Source organism: Onychomys torridus, chromosome 6 (genome assembly GCF_903995425.1).
Source record: "Onychomys torridus chromosome 6, mOncTor1.1, whole genome shotgun sequence".
NCBI lineage: Eukaryota > Metazoa > Chordata > Mammalia > Rodentia > Cricetidae > Onychomys > Onychomys torridus.
This window is the reverse complement of record NC_050448.1, coordinates 31,790,695-31,812,766: the sequence shown is the minus strand read 5'-3', so window position 1 is coordinate 31,812,766 and position 22,072 is coordinate 31,790,695. Positions and strand designations below refer to the sequence as shown.

The 22,072-nt window shown below is 44.4% G+C and overlaps 1 pseudogene; it reads right to left on the bottom strand.

Annotated features, from left to right (window-relative positions):
* Nucleotides 1–15,714: 15,714 nt before the first annotated feature.
* Nucleotides 15,715–16,614, bottom strand: LOC118585887 (annotated as a pseudogene).
* Between the last annotated feature and the right edge of the window lie 5,458 nt (nucleotides 16,615–22,072).

Here is a 22,072-nt window from a genome sequence, read left to right as displayed (position 1 = left end):
CTCAATGAAACATTTCACTATCAGGATAAGAATTTGTACTGTATCAAGCTGATAATAGAAAAATAAATTAATTTTAAACAAGAAAATAAAATATAAAACCTCTCAAAATGTCTTTATAATTTATAACTAAGAAATACAATTTTAAGCACAATAAAAATGATTTGCTCAAACTAAAAAAAAAAAAAGAGGCACTATCTGATGTTAGTTTTCTTTTGAAAGCACATGCATCCATTTCTCCTCTTCTTTGGTAAAAAGAAACTGTACATTTACATTTACAAGAATAAATAACCATAACAAATGGAAAGTATAAAAAAATTGTTTCACTGTGATGGTATTTTAACAATAGCCACAAAATCCAATAATGACACAATTGTTTGACTGTGTTCTGCCAACTGTTCTATTTATTATTAGTATTAATCTTATTTATTAGTCTTAATTGTTATTAACTTTCTGTGCCTAATTTATAAATTAAACCTGAACAAGGGTATATATGCATAGAAAGAAATGCATTAAGCACCTCTCCCAGGTTTCAAGCATCCACTGAGGATCCTGGAACCTAGTCCACCTAGAAAAAGGAGCTCTGGGTCTATTAGCCTCTAGTTTACTTTTATATATAGTTCATAGACAATTGAATTTGGATTTCTGATTCTATTATTTAAGTATAATGGCATTTGAATTGGTGTTTATTTTTTCTCAACAATTTACTGTTTTCCATTTTTTTATTTAAGAACAATTCTTCATTCATTTTACATACCAACCACAGACACCCCCACTCCTCCTGTTTCCCCAGCCAGAAGGGTAAAGCCTCCCTCCCATGGGGAGTCAGCAAAGCCTGGTACAATTATTCGAGGCAGGACCAAGCATCAGGGTTGAACAAGGCATTCTAGCCATAGGTAATGGGCTCCAAAAAGCTAGCTCATGCACCAGGGATCAATCCTGACCCCACTGCTAGGGGCCCCTCAAACAGACCAAGCTACACAATTTGTTTTAAAAGTAACTTTTCTCTACTTTTAAATTTTAAAACGCAAGAGTCCCTTACTAGGTTGTGACTTCATCCCCCAGTTTCAAGACACACTGTGGGATACAATGACAACTTTAACTAAGGGGCCTTCTTAGCACAACCGTGGCCGTCCACCATGTTAGCTGCCTTTCACCTTCCTGACCCAGCCTTGTGGTGTGGAGCTGGTCCACCACCAGAAGCACATCGCTGGCTAGAATGACAGAAGTCTGCACTGATATCCCAGTCCTGCAACCCAGACATCAACCGTCCACACAGGTGCAGGGTGGCCTCTCTGAAGCAGACCCAGCCTCCAATCCTCAAGCTGGAGAACTCTGCACCACGCTGTGTTGTGAGCTAAACAGCGCAGGCCTGAGACAGCACCTTCTGCCCGTACCAGAACCTGCCTTCTTTCTTCTGTGAGCATGTCCAGTCCTCCTCAGGGAGCATCCTCCTCAGGCTCTATATCCTCCTATAACCTCTCTGGGAGGTTAATACCTCCAACACCTCTGGAGGGACATCTGCTCTGTCAGCCCCCAGGAAAGCTCAAGAATGAAAAATAGAAATCTTTCCAAGAAGTGTATTGAACAAAAAGGCCCATGATAGCAGCTCATGTTACATAACTCTAGAAGAGCAGTTTTATCCTCATAGGCTTTGAGATCCCATGTGCACTTTGGCCTAATTTCCCAAGCTCTGGTTAACCAAACATCCTGGAGGTCAATGACCATATTTTTTTTCTTTTAACAAAACCGTAGAGTGAGAGCCAGTTAGAACTGAATGGGACCTTGGAGGTCAACTATGCTGAGCCCATGGTATCACTAATAAAGCAAGGACAGCAACCAGCATTTACTGACCGAAAGCCACAACATGTATTTACATCGTCCTTCCCTTCTGCGTCGGCTCCTCCCATTCTCTGATTGTTCACATTTAACACGTGAAGCTTGATGAGTAGCTAAGCAATGCAGCCAACATCCCACCTAGGCCATATCGCCACCATTGCCCCTTGTGCTCCAAACTGCTGCGACTTATTAACTACTTGTTCAACTAACAAGGCTGTAGACACTTACCGACTGCAGAATCTGCCAGAGACTATGAGCAGAGCTGCTCATTCCAGAACTCCCAAGGCGCATACCATCACAGCAAACATTGCAACTACTTGCACTATAAGCCCAACACCACCCTGGCTTCTTAGCATTTGTGTTAAGTTGCAAAATCCTAGAGCTGTGGGACGTTTAGAGGCAGTCCAGCTAAACCTTATTTTCCAAATGAGAACGCAGGGCCTACAGAGATGACATGTCTTGCCCAGGCTCCCACAACTAGCTAGAAGGCAGAGAAAGGAGTCATACTCTAGAGTTCAAAACAGGATGCTGTTTTAGTTACTCCCATTTTTTTTTTCTAAATACATGATTTGTTCTAGTAACCTGATATTAGAAGCTGATTAAAAGCAGCATCCTAGTCAGAAAAAAATCCCTTTGCAGTAGTGATTATTAACCTTTAAGAGCTTTTTAACTTTTATTCTAGAATTTATGGAACACATAGCTCAAGGGTATAATGTGGCTTAACTTGAAAAAGGTCAGTTCCCCCTGCAGGGCATTCCAGCAATTTTATAATAATGTTGTACATTTATATGAAACCTTTTCCACTAGGAGAGCAGGGGGCTAAAAATGTATTGTCTCTCAGCTATTTATTGAAGTGACTGATAGATCTGTCTATGGGTGGATGGCTGGGATTTTAGCCCAGGGAAGCCTGTGAGAAGTTCCATGAGGGATGCTAATGTAGGTGTGAACAGCTTAGGGTCCTTAAGACTGCTCTCTCTCTCTCTCTCTCTCTCTCTCTCTCTCTCTCTCTCTCTTTCTCTCTCAAAGGCAAACTACAGAAAATGAGTTCTCTGCATTCTTTAAGATTAACTAAAGATATAAATAAAAGATTGCAAAAATAAAGCAGCAAAGGCAAGAAGAAGGTAGGAAGATCAGTGTGGTAGATGAGGCGACGGGGTTGCATCCCAGCAACGTCCAACACAACACACAAACCTAAGGAGGCATACGAGTCAGCTAGGAGAATTCCTGTCCAGATGTTCCAACAAAACAGGAAGCTCCAGTCTTCTGGGGAGGCAGGTAGGTTCTGGTCTGCGGTCATAAATCCTTATAGGCTATGACTTCCTCCTTGGAGCAGGAAAGAAACAATAATAAAAACAAGACGAACATTTCTACAGGACCTCTAGGGGAAGTGAGGCCAATTTTGGATCAGAAGCACAGTCACCAGAACTGGGAACTAGGGAGTTGGATCTTGGAGCTGTATCAGACAGAGCACGTGGACAAGACTCAGGCCACCAGGTCAAGGCTGCATGATTAGTAGTTTATGTCCATGGTCATGACTGCTTACAGAGACCATCAAGGCTGACAAGGGTGGAGAGTGTGGTTTCTAGAAGTTAACACTTATAGTAACTAAGCCAGCCTTGTTACACAGACCACCACCCACCCCATCCCCATGCAGAACCATGTGCAGACAGCAAACCCCCCAAGGCAAACAGAATGCTAAAGAAAGGGAAATGTTTAGGCTGCAAAAGATAAAATTTAGCAGAGGAGTGGCAGCCAGAGAATTCAAATATTAAATGCCACATGAAAGAAAGGCAATCCTGTTGTATTGTGTCTAGTCGGATAGAATCAAGCCCAGAGGGTGGAATCCTTGGAGAGCAGTTTTTAATCTCCAGATAAGGGAAAGCATTAGGGCAGCATGCCTCTGTGGACTCTATAAGCTCACTTGCTCTTATTCATTCCCCAAGAAGTTACTGATCAGGGCACAGTGTGAGGTTCCACAGGGCTATCTGTTCTCATCTTAATCAGCATCCCTGCATCCTCACAAGGTCCTGATGTGAGTAACAAATTATATAGTTGCTCTACTCACTGAGCACCTGATACATGCCCAGAACTGGAGTAAACACCTAAAACAAGGCACAGTCCCTACTGGGCATAGTAGCACAGGCTTGCAATCCCAGTACCTCAGAGGCTGGGGCAGGATGACTATAGTGCCTTTGAGATGAGTCCAGGCTACATGGTAAGTTCAAGGCCACTTTAACTATATAGCAAAACTGTCTCAAAAAATAAACAACAACAAAAAGCCCACACTTTTTTTTTTTACTTTAACTTCTAAATAGAAAAGGAGATAAAGAACAAATTAGAATAGGATTTTCTAAGGACTCTTTAAGCAATAATGTTGGAGATAGAGACATTAATTTTAATAACAGGCATAGAAAAGAGCTCATGTCATTCAATATTGCTTTTTTTTTCATTTAATAAATACTTGTTGAATAACTGTTATGTGCCAAGCCCTGCAAAGTTCCCACTGCCAAACAAAGTGAAACTTTTCTTCCCTCATGAAAATAACCTGGCAAGTAAATTGAGCTTATTAAAGTTTTGGGGGATTCAAAAGACACCCCCAAACAATATAGGCCATTACCATTGTTCTCAGTGGCCTGCCAGAACATGAAGATAAGACCCTATTGCTGAAGGTGCCACACATTTCTGCCACTGTACTTGAAGAAACTTGTCCACTACGTTTTAAAGAAAATGTTATCCTGCACAGCATGGCACCATGTACCAGGCAGTACTTGATACTGTCTGCCTAGGGCACATCTCCAAACCGTGTGGGCTGTGAATACTCCTTCCTATGGCAACTCTCTGGAGTCAGCTGAAAATCGCTGGCTGCCATCTCCCCACACCCTTTCCCACTTAAAGCTCCCTTAATACCCAGAATAAGTTCAAAAGTGCCCAGTGTCTGCCTTTCTTGCTCGGGGCTTTCTCTGCTGGCCTCACAGCAGACTGTGGAATTCTAAGCATGTGTCTGCGGCTCTGGGAGGCTGTTGGTATGTCAGGCCATAGGTTTTATTGGCTTCTATATCCCAAGAGGGAAACTCTATCTGTGACATCTGTCAAAGAAAAAAAAATGCAATGGAAGAAGGTTCTGTTACTCCTGACATGGTTTCCACTGGCTTCTGTGTCGATTTCTGCTCTATGAATGATCAGAAATAAGAAGTAAGCCCACTTCAAAATTCATGACTTCAGCAATACTCAACTGCTAGAAAATCACCCCAAGTTTCAGTCAACTCTTTGAAAAGTCACATGCTGTGGCCTAGAAGAGCACCCTGAAGGGATCAAGGTGTAGGTCCTAATCCCAGGACAGAAGGACCACTTCATGTCAACTTGGCTTCCTTCTTTTCTACCAATTCAAGACGTGTTTGTGCAGGGCCGACACTAAATACCACCTTCTCTTCATGTCAGAAAGTGAAAACATGGCTGTCTAAATGTCATAGGACATAATCAATTTCTGTCAAGAGGACAGACTGAGTTGTTCCCAGGATTTATTCTGTATGCATCTTAAAAATTCAGCTATGTTTGACTTAACCATCTACCATGCAGCTCCGTGTTTTATGACAGGTTTTGTTGCTAGAGGGGTGTTGACTAAGCTCTTCCAGGAGGTTTCTCACTAGACAGAGATCATATAGAGACCTTCCTAGACATCTCCTTATGCTGTTCTTCAGCACAATAGGACTTAGGATCCTACCTCAAAACTCAAGGTTCATACCCACTTCTTTCTCAGATACCCAGCCAGATTTGCCTCTCTGAATACTAGCTAGATGGTACTAGAGAAGATACCAGTGGCTTCCAGGCCTAAACTATAGTCTAGAGTATTCTTGGAATCATCTCTTGGAGGTGACTTCAGAACACACTTCTTGGGGCTTCTTTAACACATCTCTTCAGCTGAATGACCTAGACAAGACCCTTGAACTTCAGGACCTCCTCTTTCTTCTCTCCGAGTTGTGGATGAGACCAATGCCAAGTGGTTGTTACAAGGACCAGATGAGATTTCCCTGTGTGGGTCCTGTCCTAGTTAGTGTTTCTATTGCTGTGAAGAGACCCCATGACCACAGCAACTCTTATAAAGAAAAACATTTAATTGGAGTGGCTCTCTTACAGCTCAGAGGTTTAGTCCATTATTGTCATGGCAGGAAACAAGGCAGCATGCAGGCAGATGTGGTGCTGAAGGCAACAGGAAGTGGTCTGTGACACTGGGTGTGGCTTAAGGCTATATAAGACTTCAAAGCCCACCTCCACAATGACACACTTTCTCCGACAAGGCTACACCCACTCCCTCAAAGACACACCTCCTAATAGTACCACTCCCTTTGGAGGTCATTTTCTTTCAAACCACCACATTCTACTCCCTGGCCCCCAAAAGCTTGTAGACATACCTAGCATGACGTAAAAATGCATTCAGTCCAACTTCAAAAGTCTCCATAGTCTATCACAGTCTCAACAATGTTTAAAAGTCCAAAGTTTAAAGTCTTTTCTGAGATTCATGAAATCTCTTAACAGTAATCTCCTGTAAAATCAAAACCAAAACACAGATCACATATTTCCAACATATAATGGCACAGGATATACATTACCATTCCAAAACTTAGGGAAGGGAGCATGGCAAGAAAATACTGGACCAAAGCAAGACCTAAAACCAGCTGGGCAAACTCCAAACTGCATCTCTATGTCTGATGTCAAAATGCTTTTCAGATCTCCAATTCCATTCAGCTTTGTTGACTGCAACACACTTCTCTCTCTTGATCTGGTTCCACTCCCTGTTAGCAGCTTTCCTTGGCAGGTATCCCATGGTTGGCATCTCCAACATCTTGGGGTCTCCAAGGCAATCCAGGCTTCAACATCATCACATAATGGCCTCTCTAGGCCTCCATTCAGGACCATCCATGACACATGCCTGGCCTCAGTGTCTTTCCTTAGTCTCAGAGGGAGATTCCACAGCCCCTTTCTTTTATTCTTCACTCCAGAACCATGTGGCTGAAGCCGCCAAGTTCTGCTGCTTACTGGGGGTGGAACATGGCCCCCTCATTCAATTACATCTTCACCAGCTTTCTGTTTTTGATGATTTCCTTCACTGCCTAAGCTTGAATGTCCTAAAACTGGATCTGTAGACCAGGTTGGCCTCAAACTCAGAGATCTGCCAGCTTGTCTCTTCCATGTGCTGGGATAAAGGTGTGCACCACCATACCCAGCTTTTCTTTAGTTCCTTTTCACAAATTGCAAATTTAGCTGGGTGGGATCTTGCCCTGATGTCACCACTGCCTTTATTCCGTGTCTTAATCTTTTTTATCTCTTGAACACAGGATTTAGCTCCACTCCACTTCCTGGTGCTCTTTTCCTCCTCCAATTTTCCATTTTGTAATTCGCCCTGTGCAGCTCGCTCCTTTTCATTATAAATCTTCATTAGAGTGACCAGGAATAACCACACAACAGAGTCCATACTAGCATGTTTTGAGATTTTCTCTGACAATGGAATTAATCCAAAACTCTTTACTTGAACTTCAGGCAGACTCTTCAAACAAGAGTAAAAGGTAGCCACATTGTTCAGCAAAATATCGCAAGAACAATCTTTAAGCCACACATTACCATTCTTCTCCTCTGGAACCTCTTGATTCAAGCACCTACCACTCAAATCACACTCAGCACCTCTGTCTTCCATGTTTCTACTAAGGTGGCCCATTAACCAACACTTAAAGCATTCAACTGCTTTTCTAATGCACAGTTCCAAGGTCCATATCCTTCAAACAAAAGCATGGTCAGGCCTAACACGGCAATACCCCACTCCTGGTATCAACTTCTACCTTAGGGTTTCTGTTGCTGTGAAGAGACACCATGACCATGGCAACTCTTATAAAGGAAAACATTTAACTGGGGTGGCTCAGAGGTTTAGTCCATTATTGTCATGGCAGGAATCATGGCAGCATGCAGGCAGACATGGTGCTGGAGAAGGAGCTGGGGGTTCTTACATCTTGATCCCAAAGGCAACAAGAATTGATCTGTGACACTAGATGTAGCTTGAGCATATATGAGACCTCAAAGCCTGCCTCCACAGTGACACACTTCTTCCAACAAAGCTATACCCACTCCAACAAAGACACACCTCTTAATAGTGCCATTTGAGGGCCATTTTCTTTCAAACCACCACAGGTCCCTACCTTGTTCCCTATGCCATACCATCCCTAGATAGTAATGGAAGAATCATGGGCTGATAGCAATGGTGTGGAATGACAAATATACCATCTCCCAGAGTTCTTTGTACCAGGAATCTTGATCACATTATACAGCAAACACCCAATTATTATAACCATAGCAAAGCCAAACTACTGAGCAGAGCATCAAACCTTTGCCTAACTTTACACTCTGTCAAATGAATGACTAATGATACTTTAACTCAGGGTTCTCTAAAGAACAGCTGATGTGTGTGTGTGTGTGTGTGTGTGTGTGTGTGTGTGTGTGTGTGTGATGGACATTAATCATCTTGGCTTACATAATATAGTGTCCCACACCAGAGACACTGGGATTCTGGTCACTGCTTGCACCAAGAGGCTGATGTCTCAGCAGCTCCACTATGGCACTGAAAGCCTGAAGGATTCCTTCAGGAGAGCTGCTGGTCTTCGGTCTACATTCGGAAGCAAAGCCCACAGAAAGTAGTAGTTCTGGTCTCAGCAAAGGAATGTAGCAGCCACGGGATAGGGGAACATTTGTCATCAAGAGCAAAGGCAAGCAGAAAAACCGTTTCCATCCCTTGTGCCTTTATCTGGTCTAGCACCAGAAGTTACCACCCACTTTTCAGATGAGTTGCACACTTCAAATATTCTAATCAAGAGAATCCTCACAGGAATGCCCAGTGACCTGCAGTTTAGTTGATTCCAGGTCCAACCAAGTTAACCTCTCAGATTAGCCATCACAACCACCAGAGTGGCTCCTGGGTTCTGCCAAGGAAGCTATCCCATCGCATCATGGAGAGCCCCAATCTGTACGGCAGCTGATTACAGAATGTTCTGCTTTCAAGTAATGTTGCTGGTGCTATAGCCCGCTCCCTTCTCTCTCACTGGGTCACCTCTAGCAATTACGTGAGTTGGCAAAGCTTTCCGAATAGCCGTCCTCCTATACTTGGTACCACTGCAGAAAGGGGAGCTATTGCTCGAGCACTCCCCATGAATGAGCTGTGCACGTGATCTGTCTACTCAACCACTTTCGGAAATCTTCAGAGGCCAGAATAGTCTAGAAATAGCGGTTTATACCATCTCCCTCCACAGAACATACAACGTTTTCTTTTCCTATCTGGACAATTATAGGGCCTCCAGATGTCACCATCAGTCAAATCACCAGGACTTTCTTTCTGGTCACACATTTTTTTCCTGAAGCAGCATTTTCGCTGCAGATTAGCCCCTGACGCCTCAGTGCTTTTTATTGCCTAGCAATGTTTGCCATCCTGAGGGCCTAGGAGCTCAGTTACCATCCAGTAGGTCATATGTGATGCTCTCCCTCAGACAGTTGTCTCACGGTAACCTTTACTGTTACCACACAAAATGGCTCTAAACGAGCAAGCAGAGACTAGAAATTATTAAACCTTCCAACATTCTTCATCACTGAGCTTTGTCTATTCATTGTCACCAGTGTTTTTCCCTTCCTTGGCCCTTTTTCCCCTCCCAGATCCAGGTTTTCAAACGTTTTCAGATCCTGAACAAATAGCATGTGTCTGACAAATAACCTGATTTACATCACCAGACATACAGGAATCTTCCAGAATGGAGTAGAGATGCTCATCGCAGCACTTTGGAGCCAGCAGGGAACTAGGAATGGAACAAGGCAAATTCCTCATGTTGTAGATGAGGAGCAGAGCTACTGAGGACCGTGATTCACCTCATTCCCACCTGGTTACTTCTACTTTCCACCGACAGATCATGGCTAGGAAAATCCTACCTGTCCTCTTCAGGGTCTGCATGGGCCAAGGTTCCAACTGAAATACAATGCTGTTTGCTCTTCACTCTAGGAATTTGTTATGATTAGTTGTTTGGTTTTGTTTGTTTGTTTGTTTGTTTCATTTCAAAGATGGGAAATCTTCTAAAAGCTGACAAGTAAAAACTTAGAATTCCATCATTTGCCTAAGACTTTTCAGGTGAGATTTCACAAGCCTTGGGCTGCGGAAGGCTCAGTGAATAGAGTGTTTGTCACACAAACATGCAGACTGGAGTTTACATCCCCAGGAGCTATATAAAGAGCCAGGCATCATGGACACCACCTGTAGTCCAAACACTCAAGAGGCAGAGACAGGAATACCTGACTAGAACAGCCAAAACTGACAATATCTGGAACCAGTGAGACAGCCTGCCTCAATAAATAAGTGGAGAAGGATTGATGAAGACACCCAATGCCAACCTCAAGCCTATACACGCACACACACATGCACACACAAGCACAGACATACATGCATGCTTGCACATATATACACGCGCACACACACATGCATGCTAGCATATATACACACACATACACACACACACACACACACACACACACACACACACACACACACACGGAGGGGAAAAAAGATTCCCAAACCTGGCTACATGCTATAATTATTACCTTGGCTTTCAAAATTCATTTTCCCTACCAAATTAATTTCTGGGTTTGATGAGATTTAAAAATCTGCTTGTTTGAAGTTTGTATGTTTTCTTAGTGACTGATACATTTCAAGGCTGGAGCTGAAGTTCAACTCCTATTTGCTCCTCAACTCACACATGGATGGCAAGAAGTATCTGAAGAAATCGGGTATTAAAGCACACTGCTAACTAGTTCTGAAATCATATCTAAAGTTATCAAACAAAATAGTAACCTATCATAATGATGATGTTGAGTGTAAAAAAAACCATACTCAGCAGATGATCAAAAGTCAATCTGGCCTAGGAACTGCAGCCATGCAGTTGGATTCTCCAGAAGATAATGTATTGTAACTGCTTTTTCAAGTATGTTTGACACCTAGGAGATTAAGGATAACACTGAAGATCACTGACCTCCATTCATTAACAGTAGCATGCCAGCTAAGCATTTTCATTCTCACAACCCTATTCAAGCTGGAGTAGTACCTACTTCTCAGGAGTGGCTCTGTGCAACATTTTTTGGCCTCCTGAAATTCATTTAGCCCCCTTTGAAGATACCTTAAAATTTGTGAGTCTGAATGTAGCCATTATGTGACCATTAGTTCTGCTCCTTTTGAGCTATCTGTTCTTCCTTTATGGTTCTTAGTTGTTCTTTTGCAGAGCTGCCAGCTTAAGTCATGCTAGGATCAAGAAAAATAGCCCTCAGTAGTTTGTGTTCCTGGAGTTGTGTCCATGCCAATGGATACCCACATGCTCCAGAAGAGAATTTGACATTGCTGCTGCCATTGTTGCTGTTATAACAGTGGCAACCACCGCTACTACTGTTTCTGGGATTGCCATTTCATAATTGGTTACTACAGCTAGCACAGTGGAGACCCTGGCAGCAAAAGTAGCTACCACAGTTAATTAATCTTTTATTCTATTGGGCATGACAAATTTAAATCAATAGTTATATACATTCAATTGGCTTTGAAAGTTATAAATTTACAAACTCAAGTTCCATTTGCTCTCGGGATACCCTCTTACAAGGACTCCAATTTGCAGTAAGGCTCATTAAGGAAGGGAATGGCTCAGTTGCCTTTAGCCTACCGGCTATGGGTGGGTTAAGACTTCTGTTGGTCTTTTCTGTGTTGAACACACAGATTGCAAGCCTAGCACCACTTAGAGACCTTTGGCAACAGTTAACTCTGCAGCTTTCACATGATTGAGCCTGTATGATAAAGAGTATTCAGGGCCGGGTAATGTCTGGGGGGTGCTCACCAACCTAAGACAGAATGCCTGTGCGGCCTGGACAGGTGTCTCCATAACTGGTAAGGTGACCTGCTGATGTCCCACGCAACCTAAGTCAGAAGCTCATTTTTTAGTAATAGGAGGGGACCTGTAGGTCCCTGGCTCCCATTTTGGGTAACTGTTGGATTGCTTGGTGACCTTGACCATGATAGCATCCTTATGCTAAATCCCTGTGAGATTCTACCCTCCTGAATGCTTAAGGGAAACTCCTTGTCTGTGTATCCAGCATATTGGGCGTTAACAGCTTAGATGCAAGATTGTAAAACATCAGAAGCTGGGTTGGGGATTTAGCTCAGTGGTAGAATGCTGGCCTAGCAAGTGCAAGGCTTGGGGTTCGATCCAAAAAAAAAAAAAATCAGAAGGGAACTTCTGCCCACCGGGGTTCTCCCATTGTGCTGTAAGCCTGTATTTAAGACCTCCTCCCTCCTTCAATAAATGGCATTCGGCATTCAAAAAGAAGAAGGAGGAGGAGGAGGAGAAGGAGGAGAAGGAAGAACAAGAAGGGGGTCAAGATCATGATGGGGAAACCCACAGAGATAGCTGACCAGTGTTAGCTGGAGCTCACTGACTCTGGACTGACAGCCCAGGAAACTGCATGGGACCGAACTAGACCTGCTAAATATGGGTGACAGTTGTGTAGCTTGATCTGTTTGTGGGGTCCCTGGCAAGAGGACCAGGACTTATCCCAGGTGCATGAACTGGCTTTATGGAGCCTATTCCCTGTGGTGGCATACCTTGCTCAGCCTTGATACAATGGGGAAGGGCTAGGCTCTCCTTCAACTTGGTATGCCAGACTTTGTTGACTACCATGGGAGGCATTACCCACTCTGAGGAGTGGATGGGGGTAGAGTAGGAGGGAGGTGAGGAGGCCATAGAAGGAGAGGGAGGGGGAACTGGGGTTGGTATGTAAAATGAAAAAATTTTAATAAATCAATATATTTAAATTTTTTTTTTTAAAGTCAATCTGTTCCTGTCCCAAGTGCCTAGCCTTCGGGATCAGTCTCCAAGCACGGCCCTTCTTGGTCTATCTGTAGACCATACAGATTACAGCTGGGCTCAGACTTCAGACAGTGGCAGCAGGAATATGAGAAATCGTGAGGCAAGTATTATGTAAAGCCTGTGTATGCACATAGGCGAACCCCTGTCACTATATAGTTCCAGCACTTTATCTCTTTGTGGGCTCTAATTCCCCTGGGCGCCTTCTTTCCAAGTAATTCCAGGAGTTCTGGGGATGTCCAGAACTGCATATGCTCAGGATTAGAACCAATTTAGTCTGACTCATCTGTCAAGCCATAGTTCACGCTCTTCAGTTGGTTTAGGTTACCAAGCAACTTCCTTGTCACTCAGCATAATGACCTATTTCCAGGGGAGGCAACTTAACGTGGGAGCCTGGGTGTAGGAACCCCACCTCTTGGTGCTCTTGCCAATCCGGGTGTGGAGCCCAGCTGTTCAGTTGTCCTAGGTCAATCATTTAGCCTCTGTATGCAAAACGAGAGTGAAGGGAGCATCTCCGCAGCTGGTTATGATTTGAGATGGTGCATTTAAAACACCTGGCACAGAGCCCACGCTCCCTAAATGTTTGCTTCTGGTTACTTCAGCCTGAGAGCAATAAAGAAATGGCAGCTGGAGGTGCAGTGTGGGGTCACTTCACATCTGGGACAGTCCTGTAGCTGTCAAAACTAATGGAGAGCAGAAAATTCTACAGCACTCCGGGCCCCCTGCTGTCTCGCATCCCTGGAGGAAGTTGTAACAACAGCTGGTTCTGTGCTTTGCTGTTACAGTTGGTATAGGGCGCCTAGGTGTATCGTTTCTGCAAAGCCTCCAGCATCCAGAGAGAGGACAGCCATGGTGACAGACCCCAGCAAAGGACTCAAGCTCAGAATTGATAGTTTCTCAACCTTCAGTGCTCCCAGTATGTATCAGTGTATGAACTTTTTCTGTCACTTGGGGCAGAGGCAACTGATTCCCATAGTTCCCAGTATCCCTTAGCCTGGGGATGTTCACTTACCTCTATAACACACTTGGTAAAGGATGGACAGAGAGCATTAAGTCAGTTCTACAAGTTTTCTTTCAAACAATGGCGGGGTAAAGGGAGCCTACAAGACAAAAAGAAATATCTGGGGTACTCTACTCCAGCCTTTTGTAATTAAAAGTTAAGACAGAGTGACTAGTTTGGGGGATTTAGGAATACAGCAGAAACCAGGGCAAGGACTCCTAATCCCGAATATACCAGACTCTGTTACCTTACCTGCGTAAGACATCACCTCCATTAACGTCTTCAGGACTTTTACAGGAAGAAGTGGGGCTGCAGGGCTCCCTGAGTAAACCTATTGATGCCCAGAACAAGGGAAGTAGTTCAGAGGAATAGCCTTGGCAGCCAAAAGGTGAGGAGCTCCCCAGCAGAGGGACGCAGCACAGAGAGTTAGTTGCAGCTATAGGATCCAGGAGTGGGCAGGCAGGCTGCAAACAGAGAAGAGTTCCCTAACCCACAGGGGAAGAGCACGTGCTATGCACTGCCTCATGCTATTTGACAGAAAAACACCTCCATAAGGATGCCTGATCTCCTTTCCTAAAGATACACATGCTCTATCATTGCCACTGGAGGTCAGTTTCCAAGACCTGGAAGCTTGTGAGCCTGTTTTCTCTTAGTCCATGAAGTCTTTGTGGGGCGGGGGCAGAAGGAAATCTGTCTATAATGTCACGTGAGCCTCATGCATGCCCAACCTTCAAGCCCAGCAGGTGGAAGTCAGGTTTGGCTTTCACTGGGTGTCGAATGGACAGTGTCGGGTGTGGGAGAAAGAGCTCAAGCTGAGAGTCAGGACACCTTCCCAGAGTTTGGCTTAGCTTTACCTTAAGAAAGCCCTAAACCTCCTTCTGTTCAAAAACTGGGTTTATTTTGCAGAGATATATCCAGAACTCATGGTCATCCAGTGGAGGCCAAACTGTTGTCTGGACCACTTACAGTTCATTCATTTAAAAAAAAAAAAAGGTTTCCTGAGCCCAAGTCAACAGAAATAGAAAATACAAAGTACTGATAAATCTGCATTCTAGAAATTCTACTGTAATTCTTATACACCCTAAAGACTGGAAGGCATTGAAGTAGAAACTAGAGGTTAATATGGTTTCGTGGTGTTAAAACTCTCAACTTTGGTGATACATGGGCCTTACAATCATAATCTGCCTTTCAAGTTCCATTCCTGCCATGGCCTCACCATGTCCTGCTGACATCTAGATCCACAGACTAGAAGCCAGACGCAAGAAAAATGACATGTCTCATCACTTACCCTCAGAGCCTCCCTCCAAGTAAGCATTATCATCTTCCCCAGATTGTAGCTGAAGACATCAAGGCTTACAGGGTTTCCTAACATGGCCAAGATCACGTTACAAGTATGTCACAGGAGTCAGAGCTTCAGTCTAGTCTGTAGGACTGCAGTACTCACTTCTTACCCAATCCAGCACACCGCTCTATACTCAAATGTGCCTAGGCATTCAAAGCCAGTTTTCCCCTCTGCCCCACATCCCTCCAGACATTCTCCCTAATCCCCTGGAAATACATCAAACGCAAATGTCTTACTGGATCCCTCAAACTTCTACAGACCCCACTGCAGAGCATTTGGAGATTTCCTCCTGATTCTCCATCAGGCTTACATTGCCATCTCCCATGTCAACACTAGTAAAATTGTACTGGAGTTATTTTATGTTCCAACATCTTTTTCTAGGCTTTAAAAATTCCTAAGACTTGAGGATTTTAGTGAAACTTTTTTGTACATACTTACTGTTAGAATTCCTAGCCACATGACCACACATGCGCTATCCAGTAGCCAAGCAAGATGCTTAGTCATCCCAGGGCCTTCCGTACTACATAATCCATCTGCTTTGTGATCATATAATTTTTTTTTTTGCTTAGTCAATAAGTTGATTATCTTTATGAAAAAAATCTTCATAGAAAACTGCTTTAGCTCTCAGCAGCCCTTTCCGGAGCTCTGAGGAAGCTTGCCTTCTTTTGAGCAACCCGATCTTTCTTCTGGGCAAGAGACATTTTGGAACGGTTCCACCTCTTCTTCTTCACTTCTCTCTTGGGCTTCTTCTCATAGACTGGATTCTCTAGGATAGCAGCATGAGCTTTCTTATACATCTCCTCCATCACGTCTGGAGTCACGTTGTTCTTGAGGTACTGAGAGAACTGTTTCTTATAAGCATCTTCGTCTTCCTCCATCAGGTAGCGCATGTAGTCTGCCACATTCTGACCCATGATGTGCTTACGGTGTACTTCTGTGTTGAACTCCTTGCTTTCAGAATCATAGCCAGGGAATCGTTTGGTACTATGAGGAATAGACAAGCCTCCATCCACAGCTCCCTTCAGGGCCCCAAAAACTTTATTGCCAGTTGTAGTTCGGGCAAGACCTGCATCCAAATAGCAAGTGAAGGCACCAGGCTGACCATCAATGCTTTCCACGTTGTATTCATCTCCAGTCATCTCCACTTGGCCTTCTTAGATCTTGTCCATACCAAACCTATTGAGAAGCCTGCAGGCCAGCAGCAGGCTAGTGCAGTAGGCTGCAGCATAGTTTGTCAGGCCAACTTTCACACCGTACGTTGGTAGCTCGTGTGCATATGCTGCACACACAATCATGCCCCCTTCTATACGGGCATAGGCAATCTGGCAGATGATATCTCTGTTGGTTGCACGAACTACCATCTGGTATTTGGGTGTGTTGTACTTCTTTTTGTCTTGGGTCACCAATCGTTTCCGAGCATAGTAGTCAGTTTTACCCTCTCGCCGCCTTCTAAATCTCACTTGGTATCTCTTAAAGTTGGCCTTATTCTTGACAACTTTCACAAATCCCATCCTGTGGAATAGCAACCCGCAACTGCAGCTCCACATAGACCTGTGATCATATCATTTGAGCACAGCGTGATCACACAATCTTTGTGCATGCGTGGCGTAGCTATGTAAGCCCATATGCACATGTGTGTATGGGGAACTCATAAAAAGTGGGTTCTATCTATCCCTCCCCTCTTCTTCCTGTATGGTCATTCCATAGGCCTAAACACTAGCTTCTGTTCCCTTCCCTTAATAAACTATTATAGTGGGCTTTGTTGTACCTGATGGCTTTTCTCATACAGTAAACAGCACCACTTAATAAATAACATTGCACTGCTTAATAAATAATACTTACAATAGTAGTCACCTGCCATTAGACATTTGTCCAACCGCTGAACACATAACACCAGGAGTGAGCCTAGTGTTACTATGGGCTGTAGCTGATAATGATTTGTCAATGTATTCTCATCAATGATGACTAATGTCACACTTTACTGGAATGCAGTTAAGGTAATCTGTGCGTGTATAAGGCTAAGAAGTAAAAGGTAATATCTATTTAATTTTTTTTTTTTTTTAGAAATTCGAGCCTGTGCTTTCTATCCCTACAAGCACACAACTCCATGCACAGCACACAGAAGAGGTTAAACAAAAGAACGGAAGTATGGGTGGCAAGATGTAACAGCTGCTTTCCATGGGACAGAGAAAGAAACAAGCGTCAAATCGACGCTGTGGCAGCTATTCCAGGGTAGAACAAGAATGGCAACTGCTCACTGGCTAGTGGGAGCTTCAAAGATGCCAGAGAAAAGAAAATGCAGGAACTGGGGAGCCAGGGTGAACTGAAAAGGGGAAGGCAAATAATAGCCAACGGTACATTGAGTGCAAACACATGGTACTCTGACCAGGATCACTGCAAAAGGCAAGCTGACCTGTCAGAAGGGGAGACAGGGGCTGAGCAAGTCCCTGAGTGTCGCAGGGCAGAGCCTAGGGCCATCCATCATTCCAAATGAAATGCAAGTGGGAAATTAGCAAGTGCAGTTCCACTGCAGGAACCTGGATGTAGTGTCCGAGAGAATGACTCCAAAAGACATTTTAATGGGTGACAGGGGTCAGAGGCTATGACATTGCGTCAGAGTAAGGGCAATTAATGATTGATTTTGGAAGGAAAATCTGGAGGAGGGAGGACAATAAAATCACCAGCAATGTGGTGACACCACAGCCAGACAAAGGACAGAGGCACTTCCGCGCACTTGGACATGAACAGCTTCTGGCTGAAGAAGAGGATGGGACATTTGTGTCGTCACTCGGCCAGTGCCAGCTGATATCAGAGGTGGTACTAGGCACCTCTGGGTAAGAATCCAGTTCTACTGACTAGTCCTGTGACCTCAGGGAAGTTGCATAATCTCCCTGACGTTTCTCTTTTCAGCTGTTCAGGGGGATGATAATTTGCCTTAAAGGGCTGATAGTTTTGCATGAGATGACATATACACAATACCCAATGTAGAGGTTCTGGGAATAAAGATGGAGGTGGTGACTCCGTGATTTTTAGGGAGAAATTATTTACGTGCATGAACGCCTTGCATCTCTAAGTATGCCTCCTGTCAAAGGAACCCTAAAAGTTTGCCAGATTAGTTAAGCCCAAGGTCTGTCCAAGGCTTTGCCATGCCAGGCTTTCTCTGCACAAACCAATGGGTTGAGTCTGACTGAACCACTCGGGAGAGTTTCTAGGGCCAGAGAGGGGAGGAAGGCTTCTCTGTAGTCTAAGGTACAGCTGCAGAAATGCTGTCTACGCTTCTAACCAAACAGTCTGGGGACCAGAGGACAGTGAAGTCATTGCAGCTGTCGTGAAATGAGTTCTTTACTAGAATCGATGAGTGTGCCCCGGAGAATCCAAGCTTAGTTATACCTTCTATAAATCAGATTTTAAGGAAAATCGCAAGCGGCCATGCTTCGTGCAAATAACCCTGGTCTGGTATAATTGATTCATGGGATACACTTGACCAAATCAATAAGCCATTGTCTACCCAAGGGAGCAGCAGTGCCTAGTGAGCCATTCAAAGGCAGCAGGAAGAATCATTCAGAGCAGCGAATGAGCTGGGGTAGGTGGCCAGCCTGAGCCAGAAGCCGCATGAGGAACAGGGGAGATAGCTCAGTTGATGAAGTGTTTGGCTTGCAAGCATATGGGCATGAGTTCGGATCCCCAGAATCCCCACAAAAGAGTCAGGATGGTGTTGCACACTTGTAGTTCCAGCTCTGAGGGGGCCAGCCAGCCCAGCCTAATGAGCAAATGTCAGGCCAATAAAAATATGGCAGATGGTATTCCAAAGAAATAACATCCAAGGTGTCTTCTGGCTCCTTTTGTGTACATGCAAACATGTGGACACACACACACACACACACACACGACAAAATAGATAAATAAAAATTGAATTTTAAACTCAACTTTTTTTAAAAGGAAGTCAGGATGTGATATCATGGCTATCATACATGTTGGCTATAAGAGAGCCAGAATGAGAGAGGGAGATAAAGAAGGGGTGGAAATGGGTCAGAGAGAAATTGGACAGTCTGAGGGGTGGCTGAGAAAGAAGGAACACAGATGGAAAGAGAGACTGATGACAGACAGGGAGACCAGCAAATGGCCTCACTGACAGAAAAGTAAATTCAGTGGCTGGCTTCTCTTCTTGGGTCTGGATACAGGGCTGCTAAGTTTAGGAGATCTCCAGGAGGGGAGAACACAGGCTGGGCTCACTTCTTAGAACCTAGCCAGGCTGGAAGAGACAGGCCAAAGCAGTTAGAACTTTACTTCCAAACCCCTCTGTGTTTTCTTTCTTCTGATTTTCTTGTAGCTTTGCTTTTCATTGACACATACAGAGGGTGTACTGAGATGTGTTGATGCCTGTACACATTGCGTAGGGATAATCAAGTAATTAGCATATCTATTATTTCAAATGTTTGTCATTTCTTTGTTGTAAGAACATTATTCCAGCTCTTCTAGCTGTTTTGAAATGTATGTCACATGGAGTTTACTACAGTCTGTTGTGCAGCAGAACCAAACATGTTCCTCCTAAGTACTTGGAACACTGTCGCTACCCACTGACCCACTCTGCCCAGCTCCTTTCTCTCCCATTCCCCACCGCCTCTGGTGAGGAGTCTATTGTCCACTTCTGTTAGCGAAACATCTTCAGCACTTTTTAAAACATAAGCACGAAAGCAATATATACCCCTGCCTATCATTCTGTTTCCCTTCCTCTGGGTCACCTAAATTCTCAGAAAAGTCTCACAGAGTTCACACGGGAAGAAGACCTGGGAAGGTTCCAGACTGCTGCAAGTGCCTTCTGATAGGCATTGGAGCTCCCGGTTGGAAGGAGTACGTTTAGAACACGTTGTTTAGTAGAGGACAGACACGGCTGACGCCACACCAGCAGTGTGAGAAGGACTTTGGGGACAGTGTGTAAGAGGCCTAGCCTTTGCCTCTGCCTTGGCTTGTTCTCTGATCTTGAGCAATTGACTTAACCTATTTGGACATCTGTTTATAAATTTACAAAATGAGGAGGCTGAACTGGATGTCGTCCAAGCTCACTCGCAGTGCTAACATTTTAAATTCTGTGGCTCTACCAGCCCATGGTTATTTATACATCAGACTTTCTCGAAGCACCCAAACGGTACTAGCAGCCTTGGCAGGCATGTCAACAATATTTTATTTATTCTATTACTATGAAGGGAATAGACCATTTATCTTCTCTTGGTACAATTTGTACTTTCATACAATTGAACATGCACAGTTAATCTCTCCTCTCAACTCACACAGACCTCGATACCTCTCAGGGTTCCTAGGACATTCTGCTAGAACTGTAGACGGTTATTCATAAAAACGCCTTATTGTCCAAAATCGATGCTCAGGATGTGCTTATTTACTTCCTCAACCTACAGTTGAGCAAAGTGTAAAACACAAGAGGAACTTTTGTTGGTTTGTTTATTTTTCTTTTTCTTTTTCTTTCTTTTTTCTTTTTTGGTTTTTTCAAGACAAGGTTTCTCTGTGTAGTTTTGGTGCCTGGCCTAGAACTCTTCTCTATAGTCCAGGCTGGCCTCGAACTCACAGAGATCTGCCTGGCTCTACCTCCCCAGTGCTGGGATCAAAGGCGTGCACCACCACCGCCCGGCTACAGGAGGAATCTTTTCATAGGCTCTTTCTCTTGTGCCTCCGCCAGCACTCCAAGACGGACAACCTGAAAACTTTACAACTAATCAGTGATCTTGTCTCCTTGCAGAAGACCCCAGTTTCAATTGCTAGGGTATGTGGGAGTCATAGGACACAAACAAGGAGAGCCACTGCTGGGCAGGTGAAGGAAAAGGACAGAAGGGTGTCTGCCCAGTCACTGGCTGTGTGTTCGAGACGATATAATGTTAGACAAAATGGAACAGTGCACTGAGCCAAAGGAGTAAGGTCAAAGAGCAAACATTTTTCACCTGAAAAAAAGGGGGGGGGGACCAGAAGAAAGAGGAGAGGAGAGCAGCAGAGAAAAAGAAAGAGGAGAAAATGGGAGAGAGACCTACCACCATTTCAATCTAGTCAGCTGCATTTTCTAATCAACCATCCCGCAAAGGCTGTCAACCACAGACTCAGTTTTATGTCCACAAGTTCCCACGGCCTTTTTAATGTGGGGGCAACTATCTGAGCTGCTGTTCTTGAATTCCCAAGAGCAGGGGGCTCCCACCCCGACCAGTTCTCCACCAATGCTCCGGCTCCCCATACAGTCAACTTCCAACTATCACCCTGTCCTGACCCTGGCATTGCACTGCCCTACATTCTGGCTTTACTCGCCTACATGGCCTCTAAGGGACACTGGTTTCCTTTGACATCAGTGACCCCTGAGCTTGCTGGGGTCAAGAACCCTCTGCTCCTCTCTTCCTCCTGCTGCTCAGGCCCACTTCCGGCTTCGCTCCTCCATCCAGCAAGCCTCTCCAGCAGGGCCTCACATTCCAGAGACCCTTCTTCCACTGTTAATGCCTATCCTAGAAGCACACTGGCAAGCTACTGGAGCCACCCAAGTGCCTGCTAGCCTTGATTTCTGGGAGCTGAAGTTTTGTTTCTGTTAACTTGTCAGCTCATTTTTACTTTTCTCCCATGTTTATCCATCTATAAACAGTGACCGAGTTCAAAATTTGGGACAAGAGAAAGAACTTTACTCGACAGGGGTCAGGGATGGTGTCTGAACAGGCCCTTGAAGGGCCTACCATCACAGGACCAATGGTAGACATTGACCCAAGACTGTCTTAGGCACGTAGTAGGTGCCAGAGCAGTGGCTAGCTGCTCTCCTGGCAACTTCCCTGAAGGACAGACAGACAGACAATCACATGGTCCGGGGCTACTTGCTACTGGCTGGAAAAAAAAAAAAAAAAAAAAAAAAAGAACTCACACAGTTAACGCTCTTGGCATAGTAACATAATGGGAGGCTGTGAAGGACTCGGAGGTCTATGGATAGTGCCAAGA